Raw genomic sequence first — 9,500 nt, forward strand, 5'->3', positions numbered from 1 at the left:
GAAGCCGACACAGTCCGAGATCTGATCTGACCATTTCCCAAGGGAACCTAGGGGAGGCAGCCACTAGTTGACAAGTAGCAATGAGACAAAGGACGACAGGCTTGAGAGGAAATTACAAGGAACAGATAATGATTAAGGCTTGTGATCCCAGTAATGTGACACAACAAGAAAAATGAACTTGAAAATGAAGGGAAAGGTGTGAGGACCAGAGTTAGAACCTCTAATGCCAGCACTCAGGAGGCAGAGACTGGGCATCTGCAGGACATGATGACTAGCTAAGCTAGCAGGTTCAGTGAGCTCCAGGTTCAGTGAAAGACCTTGTCTCAATAAATAAAGTGGACTGCAGTTGAGGAAGATCCCCAACATACACTTCCAGTCCCCAAATGTGCGCATGCACACAAGCAAGTGCACACGCACATCCAGACACACATACTCACCACAGACGTATACATACACGCAGAAGAGGAGGAGAGGGGACCATTGTTACTACTTGCATGTTCCATCTGCCTGTACAGTGCCTCCTGGGTTTTCAAGACTCGCTGTGTAACCTTCCCAGAATCCCAAGACTGAGATGGATGCCCCTCTCTGCAGCTGCTGGGAAGCCCTGTACCACTTCCAAGTCCAGTACTTACCATACAATATACCAGTCACCCTGCAAAACCCACGATCCAGGGAAGACAAAGCACGGCTCGTTTTATCCTTGGTTCTGTGTTTGTGGGATAAATTACTTCTTAAAAGTCTGCATAAGCCTTTATTTCTGTAGGAGCTTTTGTGTCTCTGAATAAGGTCTGCCGATTATGGCTGCTCATGTTCCACAGTGTACAAGAGCATCCAGCCAAAAGGAGGGAAGGAGGCTGAGATCTAGTGTCATCCTTGTCACTCGTGGCTGGATCCACTCTCCACTCAGAGGAAGAGGGACCTTTTCCTGCTTCATACAATGGCACCCCATGAGCTTGCAGCAGGCCAAACTCTGTATGCTGAACAACCGCCTTCCAACAGAGATGGGGATTCCCTGCTCTCCTAGAATGGCTATGGCTGAGGGATTTTATAACTCTGTTTCTTCCTGTCCTTCACCAATCTCCAAGCCTTATACATCAGTGGTCCTCAACCTGTGGGTTGTGACCCCTTTGGGGTTTGCGTTTCAGATATCCTGCATATCAGATATTTACATTAGAATTCATAACAGTAGCAAATTTACAATTATGCAGTAGCAACATGGTAATCTTATGGGGGTGGGGAAGTCACCAGAGCATTAGGAACTGTATTAAAAGGTCCCGCATTAAGAAGGTGGAGAACCACTGCTCTACACCAACTCCTCTCCCAGCAAGGCTTCTGCTCACTCTTTTCTCCTCTGGTTTTTGTCTTCTTCAGGGTTCAGGATGACCACACCAGCCACAACAGGAGGGAAGATTTTTCTGATCTTTTATGGTCTCATTGGATGTGCGACGACCATCCTCTTCTTCAACCTCTTCCTGGAGTGGCTGATCATTGTCATCACCTACGTCATGAGATCCTGTCACCAGCAGCAGCTGCACAGACGTGGGGTGGTGACCCAGGACAACATGAAGGCCCCTGAAAAGGGTGGGGCAGACAGCCTGGCTGACTGGAAGCCCTCTGCGTACTCTGTCATGCTGATCCTATGCTTGGCATCAGTGGCCATCTCCTGTGGAGCCTCCGCTCTGTATACCACCATGGAGGGCTGGAGCTACTTTGATTCCATCTACTTCTGTTTCGTGGCTTTCAGTACCATTGGCTTCGGGGACCTGGTCAGCAGCCAGAATGCTCAGTATGAGAACCAATGACTCTACCGCTTCTTCAATTTTTTCCTCATCCTTATGGGAGTCTGCTGCATCTACTCCTTGTTTAATGTCATCTCCATCCTGATCAAACAGACTGTGAACTGAATCCTGAGGAAACTGGATAGCGGGTGCTTCACACAATGCCAAAGATGACTCCTGCAGTCCAGGAGGAATGTGGTAATGCCAGGTAACATCTGGAGCAGGTGCAACATCTCCATAGAGATGGACGGGATGATGGAAAGTGACACTGATGGACGATGTCTCTCAGGGGAGATGATCTGCATGAAGGACACCAACAAGGTCTCCCTGGCCATCCTGCAGAAGCAGTTGTCTGAGATGGCCAATGGTGGACCCCACCAGAATAGTGCATCCTCTTGGGATGATGAGTTCTCGGGGGTTGGAGGGTACGAGCCTTTGCAGTAATGAATAACAGGCTGGCAGAGACAAGTGGAGATAGGTAGGAACCAGAAGTAGCTGCTGGATGAAGAAACCCAAGGCAGGTAGGAGATAAGACACTGGCACACCACCGGTGAGCTCTGGTCTGTCTCTGGCTGTTGCATTTAGTGTCTCCAGTCCAGGTTTTGAAATCTGACCTTAGCCTCAAGCAACAGTAACCTTTCAAGGTTGAGGACTGGAGCTTTGTTCCCTGACTCTTAATTTACTCTTGAATTCCAAATTTCACATTTGGAATTGCTGAGGGCCTCACCTTCCTCCAGAGTTGTAATTGTCCGAGGGAGATAGGTTCAGCTTCCCCACCACGATCCATCCCTAGGGAGGGAAAGCCCCGAAAAGCCTGATTCGGTCCTGGAATGGTGGATAGCTGAACTTCACCCAGCCCCTCAAGCAAAGGCAACTAACATTCCAGAATGTCTCTGGGCCTTCTTTTTGCTGGACTTCCTTCCAAGCATATCTATTGTTGGTTCCATTGATGGGGAAACCATCTAATCTTCTTTTTATACCTGCTTCTCTGTTTGGGAGTCTTGGTTTCATTTTGTTTTGTTTCCTGTTTGACTAATGTATCTTTTGGATCTTACTTGATAAGAAAACTAAACCCATCTTCAAACCTTTAAGCCTGGCAGTGAGTTGAGGAAGAGGGAAACTCCATCTTGTAACTAAAGCGCACAGCTTACTGTGTCGTCTCTGAATGGTTACATGGATCGTGTCATTGTACCAGGACTTGGAGCCTGTTGGAGAGGCAACTGAGTATTTATTAGAACTGAAAATTTAATAAATTCTCATTTTGTTAACTATGAGGCCACGGGTAATCATTGCGGACAGTGTAGAGGAAGCTGGAGCTATGAGCCTCATCGTGGCTCTGGGCTGGAACATAACATTCCAGGCCACACAATGAAGTGTGGCTTTCTGAGCCCATCTGCTGCAGGGCTGGCTTCTGAGGCTGTACCAAGGCCAGAGATGTGACGCTCCCAGGCCATTATAGCAACCTTCCTAGGAGTGGAGGTTGCTAGCCTTCTGAAATGCAAGAGAAAAACAGGTAAGGCATAGCAGGAGTCATTTTTTTAACAGGATTAGAATGGGTACACACAACACTCTCAAAAGTGATTAGGTGGACCAGGAAAGAAGACAGCAGAAAACCAGTCAAGGGAAGGGCAGATCAGAGTTTGCAAGCTCAGGGCACCCTAGGGCATTGTCTCATGCCATCCTTGCTTGACTGTCACAAAGGCAGCTGCAGGTGACTCGGGGATCAGATCCTCATCTGAGCTTCAGGCCTAGCTAGATGCAGTTGGGAGAAGAAGTCAGGAATCCAGGGAATAAACTTGGATCTCTTGGCCCCTCCTCCGTCCAGTTCTGAGCCCTCTCCCCAGGCTTCTCTGTAGTCTGTAGAACCTTTGCTTCATCTTCCAGTTTGTACCTGCATCGCTCTTAAAGGGAAGCAACCTGGAGTTGCTACCAAATCTAAGTGGGTAATTGTCACCACAAAGTAAGCTGCCCCTCTGCTCTGTGCTACCAGGAGCTGGGTGCTACTTAGTTTATTGATGCTCATATTCCTGGTACAAGAGCAAGCATAGAACAGCAGGTCCTTGCTTCCCTGTGCAGGTCCCTAGAGACCACAGCAGTGTGTCAGGAGGCCAGGTGCATCCTTGCAATCAGGGCTCATCTAGTGGGTCAACTTCAAAAGAGGATGCTCACACAGCTGCTCATCACAATAGTAGGTTCCTGTAAGTAGGCTCCAATGCCTGCATAAACTTTCCAGTGTGCTATTTGTTTTTGTTTGTTTGTTGAGACAGGTTCTCACTGTGTGGCTCCGTCTGGCCTTGAATACGTGACCTTTTTAGTCTCTGCTTTCCAAATGAGGGAATTACAGGAGTAAGCCACCGTGCCCAACTCAGCCAAAGTGTTAGCAAATTGAATTTGGGTTCCCTCAAAATCCTCTCTGAGCCTCCAAGCGTGAGCTGCTTTTTCTCTAGGTTGAGAGTTCCCTAGTGGGAACATTGGAGAATAAATGTTAGGAGAAAAATGTATGGGAGAAAAGGAAGGGAAGGAGGGAAGGAAGGAGGGAGGGAAGAAGGAAGGAAGGAAAAGGGAAGAAGGAGGGAAGGGAAAGGAAGGAAGGAAGAAGGGAAGGAGGGAGGGAAGGAAGGTATAAATAAACATCTTGAAAAATTAGGAACCCTCACTTACTAAAGTCTCTTTATTATTACTCATAGGCATGAACTGGTCAACAGGACATTTTTTTTTATTTTTTATTAGATATTTTTTTTATTTACATGTCATATGATTTCTCCTTTCCCAGTTTCCCCTCAAAAAAAAAAAACCAAAACACAACAAGAACAAACCCCTGTTGCCTCCCCAGTACCCCTGCTTGCCACCCCACCCTCTCCCACTTATTGGCCCTGGCATTCCCCTACCAGGGTCCCCAATGAAGGAGTTAGAGAAAGGATCAAAGAAGCTGAAGGGTTTGCAGCCCTTAGAATGAACAACAATATGAACTAACTAGTACCCTCAGAGTTCCCAGGGACTAAACCACCAACCAAGGACTATACATGGTGGGACTGATTGCTCCGGCAGCATGTGTATAGTAAAGGATTGCAAAGTCGAGCATCAATGGGAGGAGAGGCCCTTGGCCCTGTGAACAGGACATTTTAGACAGTAATAATTGAAGCCCGAGTCCACGAGGCTCCTGATAGAGTAGCAGATACACACAGCAAGGAAGCAAGCTTGTGGACAGTACCTTTCCTGGGTGATGGCAGCCATGTTTTTCTTTACTGTTATTGCCTCTTGCCACCTGTTCCCACCCTGCGTGCTTTCACCTCTCCTCAACCAGGCATAGCAACTGGCCCAGGATCCTGAGTCAGGAGTTCAGGGTCTCCCTACTGATGTTGCTTTCAGGCTTTATGTAGGAGGTCTGGGGTTTTCTCATCCAGCAAGCCCCAAGGCAGTAGTCCTCCTGCCTCCACGCCAAACTACCCTATAGAGCTGGGTAATAGGCACATGAGTGCTGGAGATCCTAACTGGGCTCCTCATGCTTATGCAAGCACTTTCATCCAGACCCAAGAGTTGTTTTATTTATTTTAGATGAGGGTGTTCATGCCCTTCCCCAGACCTTCTGAATCAATATAGAGATGCCAAGGAATCTCCATTTTCATATCTATCCCCCATCCCCACAAAGTCTCGTCCTTCTGCACATAAACCTTTGAGAACTGAAGTTTTGTAGAATACAATGCGATAAGCAGGACAACCTCACAAGAGATGCAAGATCTGCCTCACAATGTGACAGGTTCATGCAGACACCAAGATAAGCCCAGTAGCCAGCTTCATGCATCCATCTTGGCTGGGAGCATCATTCCTGACACCCAGATGTATTCCATCCACCACCCCCAGGGGACAATAAGTGCCTCTCATATTTCTTTACCAACATGATCTTGGGCAACACCCCTTCCTGCTCTCCATGCACAATCAAGCCAGTCACCAACTGAGTCCCTCCTGGGAATGAGTTCTGCTCAAGGTTCAACAAACATAGAGGTCTGGCCTATGTGAGCTGTTCCGAAGGTTAAAAGCAAGTCCAGAGAGACCCAGCTTCAAGAAGGGCAGCTCCATTGAGATCCCTATTATATAACTGAGAGCTGGGTGGAAGGCCCCAAGGGGAAAAAAAACAGAGTGATTAAGAAGTAGTTGAGAGTCTCATTTGGACAACCAGGGAAAAGGTTTCCTAGGGTTAGGAGGATGCTTACAGGAAGTGAACGGGGTAGGAGACATAGGTAGGTCAATAAAAGAAAAAGGAAGGTCCTACTTCCAAGGGTCTTGGATCTTGCATCCAACATGGCAGCTCTTTTGAGCATCTGTCGCATGAGCAACCAAGAGGCTCAGGAGTGAGAGCAGATCCAGGATGAAGCAAAGTGACCCAGGGTTCTTCCCCTTCAATTCTCTGACACAGGCAAAGAAGAAATAGCCATAGGCCAAATAAACTTTGGGGCCTTTTAAAGACTCCAGAGTGATAATTAGGGAGACCATCTCAAATCAATTAGGTGAGTTGTATCTTGGTGAAAGGTACACAAGGAAATGTCATTGAAGAGAGAGAGAGAGTGTGTGTGTGTATTAGATCCCTGACAGCCTGCTAAAAACGTCCCACATGTCCCCATGCCATAGTGAAGTAGTTAGGACAAGAATTACTACAACCAGGCTCAAAGGCAGATGCTTAAAAACAAAAGGAATCAACTTTCATTGTGATGGGAAGAGAGGTAAAAGGCTACCAGTGCTAGAAACCTCCCAAGGGACAAGCCTTGGCACAAGAGATGTAGAGAGGAACACCCAAACAAGAACACTACAGCCTGCACTAGAAAACATGCACACAGCACACAGGAGCTATGAAGAGGAGAGAGCTGGAGAGATGGCTCAGCAGTTAAGAGACTGCTCTTCCAGAGGTCCTGAGTTCAATTCCCAGCAACCACATGGTGGCTCACAACCATCTGTAATGGGATCTGATACCCTCTTCTGGTGTGTCTGAAGACAGCTACAGTGTACTCATATACATAAAACAAATTTTTTATAATAAAAGAAGGGGGAGAAAAAGAGGAGAGAACCCAGTGTGGATGACCACGAAGAAATGGATGAACATTTATTAGGATTGTCCTACATGGCGAAATGGTACAAAAGAGCACGGAATCTATACAACAAGACATCAGAGAACTAAAGCAGATGGACATCACAAGGAAATGTCAACCTTAACAAATAAGCTGAAACTATTTACAGCTGCAGCAAGGTTGGCAAGAAGGAAGACGGAGCGAGCGACTCAGCACAGCTAGCTTTACTCTAGAGGAAGCCGACAGAGAGGAGTCTCTGGCATCAGATCAGAGCCCAGGGGCTGCTTGCAGGCAGAGGCATTTATAAAGCAGAAGAGAAAGGGAGGGGGAAAGCCCTATTTAGCCTGAGGTTGGCTGTTGCTAGAGATAGCTCAGAAAATAATGCAAATGCTGAGTTAAAGATTGACAACCTCTGTGGCCGCCATCATTAGGGGTGTCAGCAGGGTGGGAAGGGCAAGAATTTAAGGAGACAAGTGACTTTGATCCTGGGAACCAAAATTACTTTAGTCTCAATGACTGACATTGTTTAACCAAAATGGAGGGTCTTAACAAACGGGATGGCCGGGGCTAACATTAAAATAACAAAAGCACAAAGAATGTTCTAGATCTGTGGACACTGAGTGACTCTGGTCCATACGACATCAACTGGAGGAGTCAGTGAGGATTGGGACAAGGTCCCACAGGCACACACTGCTAGCCCTCCAATACAGCAGATGTTCTTTTTGTTCTTAGTTTAGACGGAAATATATTCTTCTACATTATTGTCATTTGGGGAAATTTATCTTTATTTTATCTTTAAATAGACCTTATTCCATTGCTTGAGTTTTATTATTTCAAGTCTTTAATTATCCTTAAGTCAGACTCTCTGTACTCCTTTCCTCTAGTCACTTTAATTGCATCGACTTAATAATCTTTTTATTGCACCCAATTGCCTAAGGCCCTTTTCTTTGCTAGTCACTCAATATTCTGGATGTCCAGCTCAGAAGAACCTTGTGTGTATTCTTGAACTTCAGTGCCCTCATTACAATACCACTAGTAGCTAGTAATTATTAAGCATTAGTTCTGATCCAGGCATGGTGCCAAGGCTTTAAATACGATCTCACTTGATACTGACAAGAGCAACCATTTACATCTACAGCTCACAGATGGGAAAAATGGTGTCCCAGGGAAGGGAATCCAATTCTTGGGGTATTTTATATTGTCTTAGGGTTCTCTAGAGTCACAGAACCTATGGGATATCTCTATATATCAAGAGAATTTGTCATGATGACTTACAATCTGTAGTCCAACTACCCCAACAATGGGCAGCTGTGAACGGGAAGTCCAAGAAACTAGTAGTTGCTCAGTACTACAAGGCTAGTTGTTTCAGCTGGTCTTCTGTAGAAGTAGGTTCCATCAGATGTGCTGGCAAGTAAGTGCAAGCAGGGGCAGAAGAATGAATCTTCCTTCTTCCAATATCCTTATGTAGGTCTCCAGCAGAGGGTGTGGCCCAGATTAAAAGTGTGTACTACATCTGGGACTTGTTTTGTCCCAGGTTGACCTTAAACTCAGAGATCTCCTTGCCTTTGTCTCCTGAGATTAAAAGCATGTACTACATTTCCTGGGCCTAAGCTTTTCATGGCCACTATGCCTCAAGATCACCATGCCAAGATCCAGGTGAGAACCTTGTGTCTACTAGCCTCTAAAATTTGGATCACAGGTGAACCCTCCAATTCTGGATTGTAGTTCATTCCAGATATAGTCAAGTGGACAACCAGGAATAGCCATTACATATATGTAGAAAGACAAAATCACCCAGAGAGAGGATGAATTTCGAACTTCACGCTGAGGGGATAACAGGGTGATAGCTGCCAGGCCCTGAAGGAGCAAATGTGCTTCCTAGAGACACTAGACTCAACTATGGTGAGACACAAGCATGACAGCAAGCAAATGTCTGTCATCACACAAGACCTCAAGGGACACGTGTTAAATTTAATTTTACTTTAGTTTAACAGGGAAATAAAATGACAGGAGATAGATGCTATTGGATTTCTATTTCTGTTGGTAGGGAATCTAGCCAGCAAAGAACCAAGTATGACATCCTGGGGACAAAATGTGACTGGGAGTAATGACTCCCACACTAAGATGACCAGAGAATGTATGGTTAAGTGAAAAATTAAGAGTGTTATAGTCAAGAACAGTGTAAAGATGGAGGATAGTAGAAAAAACCAAGTCTTGAGGAAAGGGATAGAAAGATAGGTTAATGACAATGTGCTTATCTTTTAAGCTTGGGAGTCAGTCAACAAATGTTAGCAAACCATCTGATAAAATGTACATGTATGTGTTCATGGGGAGTATGTGTGTGCTTGGCATACACATGTGGGGGTCAGAGGTTAACCTCAGGTGTCATCCACCTTTTCTCTGAGACAAAGTCTCTCATGGGCCAGGAACATCTCCAAATAGACTAGGCCAACTGGCCAGTGAGCTCCAGAAATCTGTCTGTCTCTCTCTACCTTGCATCTTACCATGGAGGATTACAAGATAGTGCCACCAGTCCTGGCTTTCTACGTGGAAACTTGAGATCGGCACTCACGCCTTCATGCTTGAAAGGCAGGTGCTTTACCAACTGAGCCATCCATCTCTGTCAGATGCCTACCGTCTATCTTCATCTACGTATCTTCTG

The 9,500-nt window shown here is 46.0% G+C and overlaps 1 pseudogene; it reads left to right on the plus strand.

The window, feature by feature from the left end:
* Positions 1-2,629, plus strand: part of LOC116081096 — a 6,059-nt pseudogene extending 3,430 nt beyond the window's left edge.
* Positions 2,630-9,500: the final 6,871 nt, after the last annotated feature.

The sequence above is a fragment of the Mastomys coucha genome, unplaced genomic scaffold (genome assembly GCF_008632895.1).
Source record: "Mastomys coucha isolate ucsf_1 unplaced genomic scaffold, UCSF_Mcou_1 pScaffold6, whole genome shotgun sequence".
Taxonomy (NCBI): domain Eukaryota; kingdom Metazoa; phylum Chordata; class Mammalia; order Rodentia; family Muridae; genus Mastomys; species Mastomys coucha.